This window comes from Macrobrachium rosenbergii, chromosome 21 (assembly GCF_040412425.1).
Source record: "Macrobrachium rosenbergii isolate ZJJX-2024 chromosome 21, ASM4041242v1, whole genome shotgun sequence".
Classification (NCBI taxonomy): Eukaryota; Metazoa; Arthropoda; class Malacostraca; order Decapoda; family Palaemonidae; genus Macrobrachium; species Macrobrachium rosenbergii.
The window spans coordinates 54,481,773-54,505,164 of NC_089761.1; the positions used below are offsets into that span (position 1 = coordinate 54,481,773).

Sequence of the window (23,392 nt, forward strand, 5' to 3'; positions counted from 1 at the left end):
GCTGATTACCTGTATTTTAGGTGAAGTTCTGTTGTAAATCATGAGGCCACTTCAAGGGACCTATCCCTGACGACCCATCAAATTGTCACATTAACTACCTTGAGAAGTTGCTACTTGCCACACTTACTCAAGATTTATCCTGTTCTTAAATTTCGTTATGATAGTCCGCATTTATTAATTTGTTGTTTTTAGCTGTAATTTCCTCTTCTATTCCCTTTTGCCATCTTTGTTTTTGTCAAATACGATTTTTTTTTTATTTAGCGGACACTTGTTTTCCATATTAATGGCCTTTTGTGCTTATAAGTACGTACATTTTAAATAATTTGTACAAATTAACGTAACGGACATAGTCGAACTGGCACATCATTTAAGCAGCAAGAAACGTTTATCCAAGGCCTCTGTAATTATTCTTCACCTTTTGTTCAAGACAGAAGTAGCCGTCATAACTGCCTCAAAAATGTACTCAAAATAAAGCTAACGCTTCTAATGGATTGATCATTCAAACATTGAGTTACCAGCAGATAGACTAAATTTGCACTCAAGATCCATAAAGAATTCTACATGGAGTATTAATTTATTCACGGCCTCTGTAATTATACAAAAATTATGACGATTTTGTCATAACATCTATTATATATATGTAAATCGAAAAATTATTTCAAGGTCAAGCACCCACTTAACGTAATTAGAAATCCCTTGAATGTCTAAATTATCATTCTAAGAATGATGGATAGAATATGAAAATGATTCCCCTCTCGCAGACACCATATGACATACTACAAGTACGCTGAAACCTCAACCTTTAAGCATTACTTTTCCATGAATAAAACTACAAAATTCAACATAGAGTTTCTGATGTACGTTGAGTTTATAAATGGTCAGCATCTTGTTGGTTTATTTGGTCTGGCCCTTTCGCTACATATTTGTAGGTAACCTTCAAAAGCTGTGTTGAATGGTCGATTTCAATATTTACACGAGCTTTGTACTTAATCGATACCAGAGGGAGTATTGTATGGAACAGCCGAAGCAATGTCAACACTTAATAACAAGTTGTTTATTTTACATATGTGTACGTTACAAGTTTGACCGCCTTCCCCCAGGTTACTTGTTTTATACTTAGCAAATTTTTATTGAATATTATTGTTACCTAATAAATTGCTTAAGAACATTTTTGGAATATTTACTGACGAGCCCTTCAAAACCACGTATGCAAAATTACGATGAATAATCTCCCTCACATGGTCCAAGAGTGATGTTCCTAGTTATGACATAAAACACCTGAGGGGTACAACCTCATCTTTAGTTTCAGCAGAAACACCTGGGACACCGATTTCGTTGGTTCTCGGTTTTGAACATCCAAATTCCACTTTTACACTATAGGATTTTACGCACCATGACACTTCGTTATTTTGCAAGCTGCATCTATGAATTTGAAATTTATCGCAAGTATCATGCTGTTGTTCAACTTGAATAACAACTACCAGGAAAAAAAATACAGTTTTATGATGATGGTGAACAAAATGATATCGTCCCGTGTAACTCCAGATCAACAACTAAGCAAATATATCAGACTGCCAATGGTATATATACAGATATTCAAAACTTCTGTACATGGAATGTGATGCCCATAATGATGAAAGTGATGCTGATGGTACTTGTATCGATATTCCCAAAGTAACACTGAACACTCATTCACTGGAATTATTCTACTTGACAATACTCCTGCACCATATTTTGAAGATTTGAAAATTATTGACAATAAAATTTGTGACACATTCGAGATCGTTGTCCATCCTTGTGGTTAATGTTACCAAACCTTGGAATATAAGTTAGCATTTATTATCCATCCTTACGATTATTAAAAAAAAAACCTTGAAATATTAGTTTTGGACTCATTATCCATCATTTGGATTGGAGTTCCAAGTTCACTGCCTTCCCTTGAAAATGGTTTCGGGTAAATTACCTATCCTGAAGTGTTACACATAAGGGTGGTTACCTTGTACTGCGAGTCAATTTTCATTTAATTATCAATCTTTAAGGATAATTTGAATGTTTGTTACCTCTCATGGTAAAAACTTTCGAGTTTTCCACACCTCCTTGAGAGAGAGAGAGAGAGAGAGAGAGAGAGAGAGAGAGAGAGAGAGAGAGAGAGGTTTACAAATTTTTTTAATGTGGTGACGAAAGTTTTGGGTTTACCAAACAAACTCCAGAATAGAGGTTCAAATCTATTACGCCGCCGTATGAGCCAACACGAAGCTTCACCTTCACCGTTCTTAACTAAGGATATGTTTTGAGAGTTTAATATGCACCCTAACTGAGAAAGACCTGGGCCTATCACATATCAACTGCCTTAAAAGTACAAAGTATCTCTGTGAAACTTCTAAGCACCTGCATTAAATGTCTATAAATGTAGTTTACCACCATAAATTGCACCGGAGCGTAGGCTTCTACATTTTTATAAATTCTACCTAGCATTTGTGGAATTTGGGTAAATTTCTACAGAATATTTAATCAATAATTGTCCAGATCAGCTTAAATTTGACTAAAATCATAGTGTTTGTTGAAATTTGGAGCTGCTGACCTTGAATAAAATGCTGCTTTCACTTATGTTTACAATTCAAGTCAGAGCTAAGGTTCAGGTTCAGGGTTTTGGCTTTGCCTCTGCAACGGCGCCTCAGCTGCCTGTGTGATGGATTTCTAGTTTGGTTATTTCTTTTGCATTTTATTTTGTCTGTTTCTCCATATATGGTATAAGTCTTTTCACAATATTTTCACCAACAAAAGCTTTCCCACTTTTTCACCTGTTCCCCCTTCACATGACTGTCATGGTTCAACTATTTTTTTCTTTCTTTACTGCATTCCTAGCAAAATGACAGCAAATGAATGGGAGTTCTTCTATATTTTCGCAAAAATTGCAGTTGGCACCTTTGGATTTTTACTCTTGACATTCAATCGTAATGCATTTATTCTTGTTCAGAAGAAAATGACTGCATTAAAAGTATTCCATATCTGTTTTCCTTCATTTTTCCCTTCCCACTTGTATATTTCCAAACTAAATTTATTACCTATTCTTTCCACTCACTCCACTTTCTAGTTTTTGCTTTTATTTCTAGCTTTATCGCATCCTTCAACAGTCCTGTATTCAGGTTTACTTTCTACATATACCTCAATACTGGTTTCCACCATATCCTTGCTTTCTCGTGTATGGCCATGGTTATTTTTTTTATTTAAGATACTGTTTATATGCTCCAGATTCCCATTTATCGTCCTTTCATTTGCAGATTTAACAATAGCTGTAGCAATAGCTATTCTTTTTCTGGCACCTAAAATTTTCCTTCATGCTGCATTTACAATCCTTTGTATCTTATCAATTCTTAATTCTGTGAAATTTATTACATTAGTTCTATCCAGAATGAAAGGATTGCAACAACCCAAGTAATATTTTGCATTTTAGGAGCCACACACTCTAGTTAAAATCTAACTGACATTTATACCCGTACTGTTTTATATTTTCCTCATGCGAAACCGTTGCTTTGAAATTTACTATGATATGGCGCATATCCTCATTTAGGTTCTTATCTAATAAGTAATTGTATGTCTGAATAGAATTTTTTAAAAGGAACAACTCTGGAGAGACTACACAACGAAAGAGTCTAAGGTTTACAGATCTGAACATGAGTAGAATTATCACCAAACTAGTAGAAGCTTAGGACCCTATCACATTAATCAGCGGAGGAATCCACTCGTCTCTGATCCTCTTGAGAAAAGGAGTAGACCCAATGAGCGAAAGGAGAACCGTGTCGTTTTTTTTCACGCAAGAACATGTAGAGAGACATGGGGGCTATAATAGCAACAAGAAATAGTGTGTGAAATTCGACAAACTTTTTTATTTACACCTTTACACTGTTACAGATTTATTCTTTTTCATCAGATAACAAACTTAATGACTTTTCACAATTATGGGCAGGCATATGTGTTGAAGCGTATCACTTGCCTTTTGGCTTACTTCCCATGAAAATGTGAACACTCTGAATTACAACGTTAATTTCTTAAAAGCTTTCTTTATTCAAGCATGCATAAACTAGAAAATGACCATGAGCTCCAACAAATAAAAATGGCCTTTCAATATATCAATTGCGTTTCAACAGTTCCTGTTGCAAATTCCCAAATATTACTTCTCATATTCTAATGCATTTTGCTAAAAGCTTCACATCAGTTTACGATAAATAAGATATTTTGCCAAGCTGTCAACGAAATATATATATATATATATATATATATATATATGAAAAATTTAAATATCTATTGACGCAACGTGCATTCCAATAACATTTGATGCAAAAATTTCCGCTAATTGCTTGAATAATTACAGAGGAAATGAACCACGCCATAAAATGACTATGAAATTCACAAATTCCTTTGGGCATTCATGAAAAAATAACATAAAAACATACACTAGGAAAATTATTTGCTTCGTGTCTTCATAAACAGTCGCAATTTTCTAAACGGGTAATCCTCATTTTTCAACTTGTCTTGATCTACTACCACGCTAAGATGCATCACAATCATCATCATCATCATCATCATCATCATCACCATTACCTTATTCACGAATATTCCTTGGCATTAGTCACGAGTAATGCAGCAAAATTGGATCCCGGTCATTATGCCAATTATTCATCACTATTATTCCTTTTCCGAATACAAATACAATAATGCTTTTACTCCAGGTATTATTCGTCATAAGCCCTGCGATCAGACATGGCTAACCTCTCGGTCCCATTAATATTAGCTGTAAGAAGACAGGCGATTAAATGATATTTTCTTTGTTACGAAGGAACACATCAACGCAATTATATTTTTTTCTACCAGAGTGTATCACAATACATGCAAGTATATAAACACAGGCGAGATGACTAGAAAGCTTGTATATTATGCAAAGGTACTTGAGAGTGTTTATACAGTATTATGCTAGAATACAAAAATAGACTCCTGTTGAAAATAGCATTGTTTACTTTCAATATAACCAATAATACCTAAACAAGGGAACAAACAAAAACAACACACCATGCAAACTCAACACTCAACAACTGCCCATCCCAGACAAAGACAGAAAAAAATGTCATCTGATGGTAATTTATGAAGCCATTTCTTCATACACCCAATAAACTCTTGACAATGAAATATATAAAGTTCGTTATCACGGCATACGTAACGCCAATAAAAGCCGCAAGAGAAACTTTAACAAGAGCAGACCACAATAAATAACGTTCATAAGGAGAAGCCCACAAGCACCGGGCATGAACTACAGGCAACGACGCCTTGAGCGCGACCAGATCCAGGGTCTGTCAGCCGAGGAAGACCAAAGGTCAGAAGGATTTATGTTGTGTGCAGGCCGACGGGAAGGTAACCGAAAGCTCTTGTCTAATCAAAGCCTTACAACATCGAAAGACGATAATACGACACAATAAAAACAGACATAAAAGCATAATGCAAAGAAAACAAGAGATGGAATCATGGAAAATAAGCAAATAAAGAAAAAGTGATACGTGAGAAGATAGAGGAAAAAATCAAAAGAAAAATAGTGGTGAAGAGCAGAAGGAGAGCAAGCAAGAGTAAGATATGAAAATAAGGGATAGGGTAGGAGAGAAAAACCAAGGGTAGTAAAAAAAAAAAAAGTTAAAAAAAGGAATGGATAGAGAAATGGGGGCGAGGAAAGAAAAAGAATAAAAGGAGGGAAATAAGGACAAAATAAACGTGTGTTCGATAATCTGGAATAATAATCTCTTTTATTCCTATCTTTACCTAATTATAGAAAATTCGGGTTATTCACAGCGACTTCGACTGGACATTAGCAGCTGTTGACAAAATTAAGGAGTACCGAGTAATTGTATGCGTATGCTTACCTATTAATCTTTTGATTTCATTTTTCACGGACTGAACTGAGGATGTGAGGCGCATTAAAAGAAAAGACTTCCGGGCACTGTCGTAGATATTGTTCTTTTGTAGTCCCCTGCTTCGACTTGTGATCGATCCACGCATTACTGTTGTGGAATAGTGTGCGTCAGGGTGGTTATAACACTAAATGTCTGCGTTTCTCTTTGGCAGTTAGAGTAATTATTAAACTTATTCCGGGTAACGGTTTGGTGATGCGATTTCTGAATACTGGTACGAGATAAAGTCTGAGGTTGTTTAATTGTGTTGAAAAGGTAGCTATAATCGTTGGATAAGATGTAATCTAATCTGACATATCAAATACGGCTATTGTCGGTATCCGAAGCAGTATTGCAGGTGGGCTGGTGTCTTTCACTTCCGTCCGAGACCAGGAATGTTTACTGATATATTTTCGGCCGTGCGCCTTTTGTTACTTGCAACACTTTATTTTCTTTTGAACTGTTTCTTCCACTCTTATCACTGAGACATTATTAGACCAGGCTTGACACTATCTGGAATATAATACATTTTATGACTGACGATTTTTACGTTTTTGTTTCGTATGTTTAATTTCAAGTTTCACTTAATGTAGCTTTATTTTTGTATTTGACGCCTTCATTTAAACAAAACAGTAACTTACTTTAAAAATTGTTAGATGCAGTTAGCATTTGATAATAAATAGTTTATAAACATGGAAAAACGTTGCGTCTTTAAGCGTTTTTTTGCTTGCATAAACGTGTAACCTACCATACTATTAGAAAACTAGAACTGTTCAAACTTAATAAGTTTATATTTAATTACATATTTGCTTCATTGATATTTTGTTTGATGATTTGAGATCCCTTTGCTTGGATGTGGTGTTCTTACAACATTAATTATACATCTTAAATGCTGCGAGTGAATGACAATTAAATAAGGGAGAAGGAAAAAATGGAAAATGTGTGAGAGAGAGAGAGAGAGAGAGAGAGAGAGAGAGAGAGAGAGAGAGAGAGAGAGAGAGAGATAACGGAAACATAAGGAAGGAGAAAAAGGGAGAACAAAAAATGGGAATACAGAAAAGAAATAACACGAGGGGAAATAATAAAATCAGCAACAAAGAAAAAGAGCACAATCAAGAGGGAGAGAAGAAAGTGATCTCAAACAGGGTAAAAATAGACATAAATAAATACAGAACCACTCATTATCTTTCTCAGGATGCCGTTTTTATTAATGGAAAGCCTATGAATTAAAGAACACGGTTAACATGAGGTATTCCTTACGGCCATCCATTATCATCAGTATTTCATAAATGGCTGCTACAAAGACACCGAACTGCAATATATGAAATCTGAATTGTAAAGTAGCATTACTTCCAGTAAAATGCTAAGAGCACCCAGGTTGCTAACCTATTCGTTTAACTCTGATGGTAACAAAAAACTCAATTGTGTGTGTGTATACACATACACACATATATATATGTATAAGTGCATGTGCGAGTTTGTATATATTTATGTATGTATATACTTACAAGGAACAGTGGAGTAAATGGTTTCTCTTTTCAGATTGTTATACACTCTTGTGTAACCAAGAACACTGAATTTGGAGAAGTATTTAGGCTTATCATCCCAAGCAGCTCGGCAAGCAAAGCACTCTGTCGTAACAGGATCAAATTACCTCAGCACGAAGCTGAGAACCCACCATACAAGGAACCTTGTATGGATAAAAAGTAGTCCTTGCTTCACCGTAATACTCCTGCTCACTCAATGTTACTCGTCACTCTGTGCTTAGATTCAGACACGAGGGTAAATTTCTTCTTCTTCTTCTCTCTCTCTCTCTCTCTCTCTCTCTCTCTCTCTCTCTCTCTCTCTCTCTCTATATATATAAATATATATATATATATATATATATATATATATATATATATATATATATATATATATATATATATACAGTATATATATGAGGTCAGAAAACTAATTCAAGTAAAGCAAGGATATACTATATGCGAAAGGAAAATAATTTGAACGCGGTAAACCGAAGATAACATAAAAAATAACATAATTAACAGTTAAAGAAACTTAAAAGCATCAAAGCATACAAGCCACAAGCGATGCATGTACATACAAACAAATAAGCAGACACATATATATATATATATATATATATATATATATATATATATATATATCATATATATATCATATATATATATATATATATATATATATGTGGGTTTGTATTTTCACCAATACACACATTTAATCTTACATGTGTGTGTTTGTCTTTTCAGAGAATACGATATTTAATCACTGCTACTTATCTCCAGAAGAGCTGATATATGAACCTGACCATCTGCTTCATTTAATTCTTGAACAAAAGTTCTCCAGCATAGAGCTGATCACACCATAAGACACCAGTGACCATCATACCTACCATCTATTATACAGCTCAAGATTTATCAGCTCCCTTTTATTTCAATAAATATTTCATATCAAGAACTTCAAAACATTCAAATTTTCCATAAACCTGTCATCCTAAATCCGATCAGTAACCATGCCACTTCTAAACAATCTAATCTATCCTATGATCTATGTTAGCCTTTTACCACATCATCATATCTCTAAATTCCTCACCTTTCAACAATTTTTATGTCATTCATCATTCACACTTCACTTACATAAAGGAGAATTGGCTCTCCATTCCCTTCACATATTCCAACTTTGGCTTCCAGAGACACATCTCTGCAAACCTTGTGCAGACAGTCTGCGCTTTCTTAATTCATTTGTTCTTATGTACATTACATCTACTCCCAAATCTACCACCTGAGCTCACTTTCATTTTTTCATCCTCGCACAAATACTTTTTAAACTCTATCCCCGGTCTCTGCAGTTTATTTGCACTGTCAACAGTCAACAGTGCATCATCCGCAAACACCAGCCGATCAACACTGATTTCACGAAGCAATTTCTTTGCCACACAATATTTTACTTACATATCCCAACGCTCTTTGATTTTTTTGTTTTCATTAAAATAGCCATGTAATTATTATAAATTCATGAATATTAGCACTTATTTTAAATCAGACACACTATAATAAACTCAACATCCTCCTTAATGCACTTCCATCAATGCTACAATAGCTTTCTCTTGGTCCATGTATGCTATAAACCGTGGGACTGACAGCAAAACCTAACACGTTGCTGCCAGTTACTCAGTTCATTACCAACAATATGCAGCATCAATTCCTGTAGCCTTACTATTGTTCACCCTTGTAAATATCCCGTTTATATCCTAAAGAAATTGTCCCATCAAAACATGAATGTAGTCTCTGTGGACTAAACCTGTTCAATTACACCTTCTGCTCAAAACCCTCAGTGTTCATTTCCTTTCTAATATACCTTTATTCCCCTAAATTCTCAGCTTAAATTCACACGTAAATTTCCATGACTTCTCGCAATTTCTTTGTTACTTTCTGTCCTTAACATCTTCATTTTTCTTCTTAATAAACCTGTGCATCACACTCCCTTCTGTCCTGCCTCAATCTCCTACTTTTGTTTCCCTAGACCTCTCATTTATTTTCACCTCCCTATTAAAATTTTATTCCTAAATATACCTAAACCTGCAGGCATTCTCTCCTGCCTCAGTGCTCACATCGTTACTGTTAGTAAACTCCCAATCTACTACTTCTATTTTACTATGACTCAGCGGAATGAAATCATACCTGGTGTTCGGAGGGGAACATCTCAAGGATTTCCAACTGCAGATGAAATATTGAATCATCTGTATGACCTTGAGTTTAAAGCGATCAGAATAACAGAAGCATGCTTATTCTCCAACATCCAAGAAATTCAGTCCAACCTAGAGGCTGTTCGACTAACATCAACTACAAATGTAAAGTTTATGTTTCTGTCAACATTACACGGGGATTTGCACTGGTTTTGCACCAATCAAGTGACTTCGTCAAAGATAACCTTGTAACTCCTAAACAATGCTCCTTCTCACATATCGATTAGGAAGGCAGCTTTGCAAGAGCTTTTTCTTTAGTGATGATGCACCTGCACTGTTTGCAGACAAGGAACCGTATGAATTTCCCCTGCATCAAATCTGAGATCTCTCCCCCAACCCAACCAAAACCCCGTGGATCTTACTTCCTATTGACAACGGGATGAATTCAAAACACTGACTAGTAGTTAAACAGGCCACATCCAACATTTACCTGACCATTACTAACAGCCTTTGAAAACATTACGACAAATTTCCAGGATTTCCGTCCCACGCACACACAGATTATACAAACACCAACAGATTTACAAAGCTTGCTCCACAGGAAAAAAGAAATGATACCCCATTAAATCTAAGAAATACACAAGTAATGAGGACAATATATAGACAAAACTATAAAACACCAGAAGATGGAGAAAGGATTAATGAGGTTGAATGTTTCAGAACAATGATATAGAGAGTACAGGTCCTCCTGAGTCTGAATTTAGTGAATGACAGAAAAATTCACTTCAAATGGACTGAAACTACATGAAAAAGTAAAATTGTACATATTTCTAGTACGATCGGTAATACTATACGTCATGAATCATAGTATGACAATGAAACTATACTTAGAAGATTTTGTTGATTTGAAGATGAAGCTTGCAACACAAAATTACCAGTCACCTGGTAGGATGGAATGAGAATTGATATCATAATGAAAATTAAGGAAATTCCATATGTACAGTACATGAGATTATGATGAAAGGAAGACGATGACCTGGAAATGTACCTGATAGTGTCAGCTGGCCCCTATGGCACCAGAAGAGTTGGAAGACCACGACCCACATGGATAAGAAGTTTGAGAAGGTAGGCCGGAGATAAGCAGAAAATTTTGGAATGCAATGCACAGGAAAGACATCATTTGCGGAATTTCATTATAGGCCCTTTGCATCACGCGGAGTTGGAGGCGATGATTATATCACACACGCAAACACAAACATACATAAACACACACACACATATACATTTTGAAATGAGATACCAATGTTCAAATATTTTAGTTATACAATTTTTCCTACATATTTATATATACATACAAACATACACACACACATATATATTTATATATAAATATATGCACGTGTTTGTGTATGCGTGTAAAATACCTAGAGTATCTTGCATGGAAGCATGCAGCAATGCACACATCCAACACCTCTTTAACTTGAGATTAACGACCACCGAGACAGAGGTGAGTCAGAGAAGTGCTGAAACTTAATGGAGATTTATTTCTGGCTGACAGGCGAATATTCCCTGTGTTACCTGAGCTACATTAAGACCAGACGCTAGACACTGTAAAACAGACCATCTTTATTAAAGCTTGAGTGAGCTTATGCAGGAGTGGAACCGTCAAGGGCAAGTCATACGGATTCAAGAAGTACAGAAGGAAAGAAACTACAGCAGAAAAATTAGGCTGATAACTCGCTCTTGAAGAAGCCAAAAAAGGCAGCAAATTAAATTGATTAAGGGATCAAGCAGCAAACAGATGTTTTGAGTGATTCAATTAAGAGCGGGTCAGGACCATTTACTCGCAGAATATTTTTACCAGTGTAAGGCACGACCTGTTAAATAAATACAGAACGCCACATTTCATCATCACCACTGATTCTATGATTTTTTTATCTCTTGGTTGGAGACAACCTTGGGAACAGGCAAATGGAAAAGGATTCCGCCTACATGAGGGCGTTTCAAGCAGAAGACGCTTCAGCTCTCGACGTGAGCATCAGTGGCCAGGACAAAAGAGAAACAAGAGTTCGAGGGTCAAATGGCTTAACAACCTGATTTACTACTGAGAGAGAGAGAGAGAGAGAGAGAGAGAGAGAGAGAGAGAGAGAGAGAGAGAGAGAGAGAGCACATACTCGAGGAGAGGAGGATCAAACTGAAAAACTGGTTAAAACCGGTCATGGTAACGAAATAAAGGGGACAAAATTTAGTCTTAATTCAACATCACAAACAACAAAGTATGAAATAAGTAAAAGAACTACTGAGATTAAAAAATCCAGCATTACTTTCAGAGCCCCCTGGTATCGATCATCTTTATTGCTTACTTTATAAAAAAAAAAATTTTTTTAATTCGATAAGAAGTAAAACATGTAACAAATCTTAACACAAAATGGACAGTCCTCAAAAAAATCTCTTGTTACGCAGAAATGCACTATTACTTTAGAACTTTCGAAAATTAAGCCTTTTACAACTCCATATACGAGTTCAAAGTATCAGTGCTACCTGAAACCTTTTAATATGTGTGAAAAGTGAAGAAATAAAATAAAAACTAATGCTTGAAGTATTGCATTGGCTATGACCTAACCTTGATAACGAAAGATCTGAGACTGATTTATATTTAATGGTGAATTCTACCAATGGGCAATGGGAAACAGGCAACCCTTTATCACCACTCCTCTCAAACTTGTATCTTGAATTTTTAAAAAAATTATATTTACCTAATATCATTTATGCCCCTTTAAAGTGGCATTGATATGTTGACGATATTTTAGCTGTTTTGCCTGCTGGTATTGATGTAAATGATTTACTCTCTAAACTTCAATAACCAGGTATCATCCATTAAATTTACTTCAGAATTAGGAAAAGACAATTGCCTCCCTTTCTTAGATGTTTTAATACATAGAGAACTATTTCAGTGCAAATTCAGTATTTATAGGAAAACAAACAAAAATTTAACTTGTGTCCATTTCTATTCAGGCCACCACCTTAATATCAAAATATCCATTTTTTCTTCTATATTTTTACGAGCGTTGCGCATCGTCAGTCCCCAGTATTTGGATCAAGAAATCGAATACATAAGAAAAATAAGAACAAGTTTATGTTATCCTTCACATATACTAGATATTTGCTTTAATAAAGCCCACAAAAAGTTTTATAGTGAAAGTAACATGTATATATTATATATGTATGTATGTACAGATAACACCACATGTATATACATATATATACAATATAAACACGTGCTCATATACACTAAATGAACTAGGACACTTGCGCTATAATTATCATAAATAAATTATACATATAATTAAATTTCTTGCAAGATAAAATCGTTTTCCCTAACTTGGAATGGCACCAGAGAAACACTCAGAACTAAGTTACTCTTACATTCATAAACTGCTGAGTCGTGGACGAAAACCTTGTACAGAAAACCTCCCCGTATTGGCTGTTTTATGCATAAACATATATATATATATATATATATATATATATATATATATATATATATATATATATATATATATATATATATATATATATATATATATATATATATATATATATATATATATATATATATATATATATATATATATATATATATATATATATATATATATATATATACACACACACACACACATATGGTCACATGGCCAAAATCGATCGTAAGAGGGTTAGCAATTTAGGACTGTTTAAGATATGATTATTGCCTCTACTGACCTAAGCCGTGAACCAGTGCCCTGCAGTTAAATGGTGTCGTAACCTAGCATGGAGAAAGGCACCCAGAAATGCTTGGTTGGTGACAACTAAGGTGGGTGCGTGTGTATATTATTATATATATATATATATATATATATATATATATATATATATATATATATATATATATATATATATATATATATAATACTGTAATGCTGTAGAATAGTTGCACACACGTCGTTTTATTATACACGATGTTTCGTTGGGTTAAAGGAAGGTTAGGCTAGGGTGCATCCCTATTGAAATATGTCTTGGAACTTTAGGCTGGCTGTGAGCCACTCCATGCGGTAATTCACTTGATTTAAATCAATGACTTTGCCGCTTATATTTTTCAATGTTCTGTTCATTTTTAATAAATACATACATACCTACGTGTATATATATATATATATATATATATATATATATATATATATATATATATATATATATATATATATATATATATATATATATATTCACAAATATTAGGGCACTAATGTCAATTGATATTAAGTTCACTATACTTAGGGAGTAACTTACACCCAAGGGGAGTTATATTGATAAGTGCTTCGTAACCAATGAGATTCAAACTGCCGCTTCGTTGGAAAACAATTGACGTACAGCGACGTCTGACCACTGAGCAATCAAGATATCGTTAGGTATAGAAAAATATATGAGACTGGATGGGCCCTCTTTGCGAACAACTTAATACACAATACACTGGCCGCTTCAGACAGTTACACAGAGGATGTTCAGCAGCACATGGGACTCCACTGCACTCTCTGTTCCATTCAAGCCAATCTTACCTGCACTCTCATGCTTCCAGGATATTAAGGGTTTCCTTTCCCATACCTCTTACGCATTGTCTATACAGCCCTTTCTAAGTCTTCCTATCCCCCTCCCTCTAATCCCTCTATATAATCTATAAATCTCTATAAACTCTGATCCATCAATTCACCTACATTAATCATTTTTACATTTCTGTCTCCACGTCTCACCTTCTTAGATTTCTTAAACCTCATTTGATGAAAGAACTTGAACAGCTTCAACTTTTTTTTTAAACCTTCATTTAACATGTGCTCTTCATTTCCATATTGATTTACATATTCATTCCCATGTTCGAACATTGGGTTTCATGGACAACAGAACAGAATTCGAATCTTGTGCACAAACCCCGCTATCCTGTGATTCACCTCTTCCTCCATTCAACAACTTTGCATGTATCTCCTCTCCTTTCTCAAACCTCTGTCATCACTTTGTCCATTAGGGTATCAAACAGCCATAGACACCTAACACACCTTTGATTGATTGAATTGATTGAATATCGAATTTAGGCCAAAGACCAAGCACTGGGAACACACCTTTGCCTCTGAACATTTTTACATTAAACCAGCCATTCTCCCGTTTGCATTCTTTAACAAACGTTCCACCACCTCCACAAAAACTTTTAAGTGTTCTGAACACCTTATTGTATACCATGCAATCTCAGCTCCTTCTACACTGCCTCTCTATTAATTATTTCATAAGGTCTTTTTAAGTCTATTATTGTCACATACGGCATTGTCATATTTCTTTACAAACTTTTACATAACTAATAAATAATTGACACAACTTGTCCCGCATCCAGATATATCTTACAAATACTGGCCAGCCACTCAATCACTATTTCTGCAACCATACTGCAGCATCTCATTTGTAATCCCATCAACTCTTGGGTCTTTCTTTTTAATAGTCTGTTAACTGTCCATCTTGCATCATCAACAGTCAATCTTACAAGCATTCTCAAACCTTCGCCTCTTTCATCTTTGCCTTTATATATATAATAATTATATAATGTCAATTATTAAAAAAACTTGATTAACGTAAATAAATACATGACCAGCCTCAAAACTACATAGATTTGAAAAGAAATCACAGCCACTATATTTCATAAAATCTTTCAAATGGCATAAAGGTACTTTATTTCCCAGAAAAATAAGTTGCTCTCTTGCAAATCTTTGTGGTTAGTGATTTCCTTTGACGAGGCTTCTAATGAATATATTTTTGCGTCCTCCAGATTTGTTAAGAGAAAATCACTGTATTGTACTGCTTTCAACTCTTAAAGCCAAACTTACACATAAAGCAGTCTTTTCAACATTCAATTCACTACACCTCCCATTTTGTTACTGTTGTTTTGAAATAAAGACTACAGAACTCTAGGAAAAATTTACAATATAATTAAACATGGAAGAGGGGAAGGGTTCAGTTTCAAATTTTCCCCCGTGATGATAAGCACAGCTCAAGTAGGGCTGGTTTGGGAATATCATATTCCAGGACCAAGAAAACCGAAGTATTCTTTGAAACCGTATTCCTTTCGATTTGGACAGAGGTCACTATCAAAAGGAGGCATTCGCCCGAGCAAGAAACCTTATACGAAGTTAATACAGCACTCATATCGAGTCACTGAAAGATCATAGCTGTGCGAGGGAGCTCATGTGAAATGCCAATCGACCGACCAATGAGAAGTAATGGATGCTCATATCGAGTCAAGGGGATGCTCGTGTCAAATTAGAGGCGGCTTATCACGAAGAAGTTACAGCTCAAGTTGAATGAAAAGCCATTCATCTCTAGTAACAAGCCAACGGCGCATATCTCTCGTGATGGATCTCTTCTTCATCTCAAGTTACGAGGCTGCCACAAAAGGGTCATCACAACTGTAAAGTTGAAAACGTCTGGCTTTTAAACTAACAAAATTTCTATAGGAAATACTAATGAAAAACTAATTAAAAGTACCCTTTTGAACTTTCAAATGAATAGCTGAAAAAGTTCGCAATCCTGCAATAAGAAGGGGCGATTGCATTCCGTGAAATTTATACGCAAAATATAAATACCGTAAATTCTTGTTTTTCTATACTTACGCTTCTCAAACTTTAAACGACATAGAAATAATCCTCTGAACTTTTCCCATGAGAATGCAGGTGGTGTTGCAGCTCCATCTTGAAAATGAATGCGTGTAAGAAGTCAGATGAGAGAGAGAGAGAGAGAGAGAGAGAGAGAGAGAGAGAGAGAGAGAGAGAGAGAGAGAGATTTCAACAATTAGCATTTTTTAAAGATAACTTTACAGTTCCACAACTGATTTCTTATTCGCTTACATGAATATAATTCTTAGACTGATGAATTATCCAGCGTAGAACTGCTAAGGTTACTGACAAAAAAAAAAAAAAAAAACGCACTCACACACACGAACGAACACTCAAATGTAAATAACGCTTCGGTGGAAAAAATGAAGAACGAGATTGTTTCAAAAATTCAATATAAAATATTTCAAAGCAATTACGGATATCATGATTTTAATTTACATCCAACAGACCTTCTTTTACCAGGAAGGTCTATCACTTTCTATGTATTTCGACCCCATTTATTTTTTCCTTTTTTTTTTTTTATTCGTGTCTGACTTTGCTAAAGACCTGAAACGGCCCGTCTGCACAGATTACAATAAACTGCAAATTTCACCAAACAAATGATTACAAACAAAACATCATCCAGGACAATCGTATGAACTAATAGCCCATCCAAATGCTGAATTAAAGGAGGGAATAAAATGGCCTCCGAGCTTCACTCCGTAATTACAGGGAAAGTTAATTTATTCACTGATTTTCTGTAGTTGTTTAGTGTCATTATGTACGTGAATTGAGCCATGCTCTCGATATTTTAAGAAATTGGAATAATCAAGACATGGAACCTTAACAATATTAAAGCGGAGAGAGAGAGAGAGAGAGAGAGAGAGAGAGAGAGAGAGAGAGAGAGAGAGAGAGAGAGAGAGAGAGAGACTCAAAGATGGTACTAAACAGTACACGAAACGACGAAACTAATACTTAACTAAAAACGAGAAGAATAACTTGAACAGATTTCGGAAGACGACAGGAGAGGGAAATAATTAAACGTTCACATAGAAACACATCACCTTCGTGTTTTGCATGAAACTGCAGAATGTTCTTCGACTTAATCCGAATGAGCATCTTGCAAGGTCGTCTATCACATATCCAAACTTTTCATCACCAGCCGAAGATCAAATAGAGAGAGAGAGAGAGAGAGAGAGAGAGAGAGAGAGAGAGAGAGAGAGAGAGAGGAAACTCAAAAGTCATCCACTCTTGGTGTTGTTTTGAGCGTTCGAAATACCTGTGTCATTCACTTGAAGGAAAGAAAAAACTTAATGAAACGAGATTTCTAAAGGCCCATTGTCGCATGCGCGGAAAGGAAAAAAAAAATCGCATGACCAAAATCAGCCATTACAACCCCCCTCATTATGAGGGGATCTTCTGGGAAAAAGATCGAGAGTTGAGTGTTTTTTCTTTCAAAAAAAAAAAAAAAGACAAAACTCAATACCAACAATTAAAGTTTATCGTTTTCTACTTAAGAAAATGTTATGATCTTTTCAACCATAACTTGCGTGTCCTTTTGCACACAGACTTGAAATGATTTCGACCTTTGCAAGACACAGACTTGACTGGCTCATGGTGAAGTCCACAAACTGTACACACATGGAGGGACTTCCCTCCACCACTGACCCTCCTAAAGTTTTCTTTTGCTTTAAGATCACTCAAAGAATGCTTCACCTTATTGACAGCTTTGTCCTGTACACTGCACATTTTAGTTTTCTGTAAAAGAAAACTACTGTGCCGGCTTTGTCTGTCAGTCCGCATTTTTTCTGTCCGCCCTCAGATCTTAAAAATCACCGAGGCTAGAGGGCTGCAAATTGGTATGTTGATCATCCACCCTCCAATCATCAAACATAAGAAATTGCAGCCCTCTAGCCTCAGTAGTTTTTATTTTATATACGGTTAAAATTAGCTATAATCGTGATTCTGGTAACTTTATACGACAGGCAACCAACGGGCCGTGGCTGAAAGCTTCATGGGCAGCGGCTCATATAGCATTATGCGCTGTACAGAAAACTCGATTAGAATTTTTTACTTGTTTAATGTTGTGAGTAATGCAAATTGTCTATTTTCTACGGTAATTTGAACGATTCAGAACGATTTAGGTAAGGAGAAATGTCTGCGTACAGTGAGTGTGTAGCGCCATTCTAACTCCAAGAAAAACTCGAGAAACGCGCTGCCTATTCAGTTGCATCATGGATTATTAACGAGAGTTTGTCCGCCATCAGAGACAGAAAATTCGCCTTTAGAGGATAGGATTGCACTGAAATCATTCAATTCATAGTATTGGACAAATGAGGAGAAATGGCTTGCAGGACGCACTTCGTTTCGAAGATTTTTATTAGGGAGGTCATTTTTTGACGTCCTCGATGTTTTCTACAAATTATACTAACCCGCTAACCTCAACTCGGATAAATCCACTTAGGCCTCAGTCTGAATAAAGTGATTGTTCACTTGAAGGATTATGCTCCTTGTGTGGAAAAACACTTGCTGAATGTTGAGCTCATTAGCCCTGTTCTGATGCACAACTGGGGGAATTGCTTTTTCCTGAATATTTTGCAGACAGTACGAAACCTGATGTAAAGCTTTGTTTGGAAAAGAACGAGTGGGGAAAGTGCCCTTCGAATCATTATGAGAAATGTTAGTTGGATGTGATGCTTACTTTGGGTGCCTGCCTTCAACTGCCCAAGCCATCTGTTTTTGCTATCCTAATATAAAATTCCAGGTTTACAGCACTGACTGCAATGCCATTTGACTTCTACGTGAGGAAGAAACCATACTTATCTTCAACTCTTATATCAGAACCATCAAAATTACTACGAACATAGCAAATATCCACACAAGTCTAATGCAACTGATGGACATCCAAACAGAGGAGAGTTTCTTCTAGATGTTGAAGTACATGTTTCTTTCCTTCCACACATGACTGTTAAATCTCTAAATCATCATGTAACCCACCTGCAACAGTTCTATTAACAATTACTTCTAGAAAACTAAGTTTTGTTGCATAAGCTGACAGAATGACAGAGGTATCTTATGGAAATCCTCCTGCAGTAGAGTCAGTCACTTATCTCTTTGTTCTTGGAACAGTAAGTAGTGATGATGATGTAGCTTTAATAACAAAAACATGTAAACACTGTCCAAATCTGAAAGTTCTGAGTCTCCTGATGAATATGAATGTATCCACTAACTGAGCTCCAACCTCTAACTATTCTAAGGGTGTTCAAAATTTGCCACCCAAACATTCAGTTTTCATTTGACATGTCGTTTTTCAAGTCATCAGGACTCTCCAAATCTACTCCACTCCACTGATTACCTATACAGCAAAAAGTTGTGCCATATGTGAGAGCAATATTGACATCAAACCCAACCTAGAGATAGTGGAGCTCCTATACCATGACGCCGGTGGATTTGGCCCAGAGTGGTTATCTTTGTCATGTCCATACATGGTTTACCACTAGAAGAGTTCTGAATAAAATTAATTCCTAGATGGATCAGACGAATTCAACAACATGAGGTAAATACTGGGCAACAAGCTAGGAGCCACCTACAGTTCGCAGGACAAGTCTTAACCTCCTAAAAATTCCAAGGGCCCGAATTTTTAGGCAAAGTTTCCTTTTCTCAAAAAATTAGAAGAAAAATTTTTCTCTTTTGTAGATCCTGATTATCGTTCCAGTTAATTTGAAAATTACCAAGTTCTTAAAGCCATTTTATGCCCAGAAAGTTTCTCAAAACTGCGCCAATCTTATGCAGTATTAAATGTGCATATTGTAAGGTACATATATTTCATTAATTATATATACTTTCTCTCATACCTGCTAAATGTGTTTACTATCTTATTTTTAACTCCATTGACTGACTACCTTCGCTGCTATTATGTACGTATTATATTTAATGTTTGTTAATATATTTACAGCCTCGACTACTGCCCATTACATTAGCAACCTATTTTATCTAACTAATGCACTTACTACCGTTCGTACCTCGTAAATGAATCCGTCAGCTCTCCTACCGGCTACATTTATATATAACTCTGACAAGATCAGTAAACTTACTATCCATTCTGCCAGGTATTTACATTTACTCTCTCTCCCGTCTAGTAAATCATTTATTAACGTTCTTAAACGTTAATTTATTTACCACCTCACTTGTTTTCTACATATGTTTTAATGTTTCTCCCGTGTGCTAATCATATTCAGTAAAGTATTTAAATACTAAATTCATTTACTATCTCACCTGTCCACTAAACGTGTTTACAACTTCACTTGCCTGATAAGTGCATTTACTATCCCTGCTATCTATCCCATGCATTTGCTGTTTCTGCTACCTACTTACCATCCTTAGAGTCGTTAAAGAAAATAAAAAAAGATATAAGAAAAATAACGAATTATAAAATAATTAGAAAATTAGCTAAGCAACGTCTGTACTTACCATAAAAGTGCAAGTCGCAGGAAGAAGACTTAAAAACTTATATAAGTAAAACTTTTACAAAAGGGAGAGAGGAGATAACTGAAGATCTATGAAAATTCCAAACGCGATTCTGCCACGAGTAACGAATAAGGGTATTACTCAATTGTGATTCAGTTAACCGCTGTCTAAGCTAGGCTATGTTAGACTGAGCAATATACACAATCTCTGCTTTACATGAAACGTTCAGAGCCCTTCGTTCTCAATAAATACATCAAAATTGTTTATTCAAATTTGATTCAGCAATTTCAAATCACTGAAACTGTCCGAATACACACAGGCAACTGCAAGAAGTTTAATCCCAAGTAAAACCGTGGTCACAAATGTTTGAGAAATGAAGAAATATCACAGGCAACAAATTAACCAGAGCAGACCTCTTTCCCCAAGCAACAGTATCCATACCAAATAGCTAATCTCCGTCATTAAGTCTTTCCACTAATTAATTGGACCATTAATGTTATCAACGATGGTGTTGTTACTGTTATTTCTTTGCTTCTAATCAGTGCCAACGGAGGAACCAAGTATTTGTGTAATGCCTATACAGTATTTAATCTAAAGAGCTGGTGACGTAACTTCTATAATTAAAACCAGGCTTCATGAAAAAAATTATGAGTAAATAGAAGCAAATCCATATACTTTAAAACTCAATTCGACAACCCTTGAACTTAGACTAGGATAAATGAAAAGAAAAATATAAACAAGTGAGGTGAATTATGTAATTTCTAAGTCGATCCAACATGCAGTTGTTACCAACCCAAAATCTGTGCAAAATGACAACCAGAAGGATGAGACATATTCTCTTTCTCTCCCTCTCTTTCTCTGCTGAATTTCATACGACATAGGTTACAAGCTTTCCTACCCAAGTCGAAGTTATCCTCAACAAATTTTTTTACCCCACCCAGGCGAGACAATCCTACTGAGCTAATGACCGATAAACATATTATGCCAAGAACAGGCATTGAGCATTAGATAAAATCAAGGCGATCAGAGAAGTATATTCATTACTTCCATCTCAGCTTGGCCATAATGCACAGTATCCCCAACCAAAAAAATATAACGTATTATGTACCTGTGTCAGAACACAAAATTTTAACAGTTATCAACAATATGCACATACGTAGCAAGTAAAGGCTACTACCACCGCTAACATCACATACAAAGACTCACGACTTTGAGAGAATACAGGCATTCCCCAGTTTTAATAATATATATACAAACCGATACTTCAAAATCCCATAAAAATATTAATGAAAGTACAAAAAGCTGTTCAGAAAGGCCCGCATCATACGAAATATCTGAGCTAAACTGTCATATATTCTGAGTTTGAGGGTTGTGAAAGCCCCCCAAAAATCTTTAATAGTTCTTGATACTTGAAGAAATAATAGAAAATAATCAGTAGCACCACTTGTCACAGTTTAGTATACAAAACATCTGGCAGCCTAACGACCATCTGTACCTTAAAAATAAATACCCAGGAGTTACATATATTTAAGAGAAAAAAGGCAAAATCCAAATTTTAAAGGACAATTCCGACAAAAAAAAAACAAAAAAACAAAAAACATATAATACGATATGGCAGAGTATGCCAAAAGACAATCCTGAAAATGGTTATCAATTACGAGAAGCTGATGTTTTTCTAGAACAAACGAGGCGGCAAATTTAATGGAGGCAACAGGTGAAAAACAATGTTTCCTAGAGCACACGAGAGAGAACAGATGGTTCGCAATTTTGAAGACTGATACAAGAAAAAATCAGTTGTAAACCAATATTTCAGTGATACGCGTTTTACATTTTTTACGGCTTACAAAAAATGTGGGTTTAACCGAACAAAAAAAGATCAGATATATGACTGGCAATTCTAAGCAATCAACAAAATAGGAAAATATATTCTTTCAAAGTTTAAGGACGGAAAAAACAAATGTTTTCCAGTACAAAACAAAACAAAGGAATTCCGATTTGCCAGTCTCAACAACTGGACTTCCTCTGGGTAGGAAGAAAAGGGCTGGTGCTTGGTGTGCGTCGTAGCGTAAAATTACTTAAATATATCACATAAATTAGTAAAAATATAATTCTCCAAGACGCGGGGTTTGAGATAAAATGGCATAAAAGACTATTCTCTTGACGACTGCCACAGGCGGAAAAGCAAGTATTAATCAAATTGATAACAGGTATAGACTGGCACAATATGCAAATGCTTGGGACTTATACCCACTGTCAGAAATAAATACTGACTTGCTACAGGCAGAGTAAATCTGGCAACTCAAACACTTGTAACGGGACGAAATATTGCTAATTAATTTATGTGACTCACGGTAAAATGAGCATGTGTTCAAATATTCTAATCATCTGCGATAAATCTGCTCTACTTCCTGAAAGAAATATACATGCTGTAGTTGTCTATTCATCTGGCTTCCTAAAATTAAATTTTAAAGCTCACCATGAGGAAAGGAATACCAGATATACAAGTATCAGTACTAGAATATGAAGGAACTAACGAAACATGTAAATGTATGGATATATGAATAGACTGAAAATGCACCCCAAAGTAAGATAACACATTAGTACGATCTGCATTGCAAAAC

The 23,392-nt window shown here is 35.4% G+C and overlaps 1 protein-coding gene across 1 annotated transcript in view; it reads right to left on the minus strand.

Moving 5' to 3' along the window:
* LOC136850198 (solute carrier organic anion transporter family member 74D-like) overlaps positions 1 to 23,392 on the minus strand; it is a 387,330-nt gene that overhangs the window by 342,105 nt on the left and 21,833 nt on the right.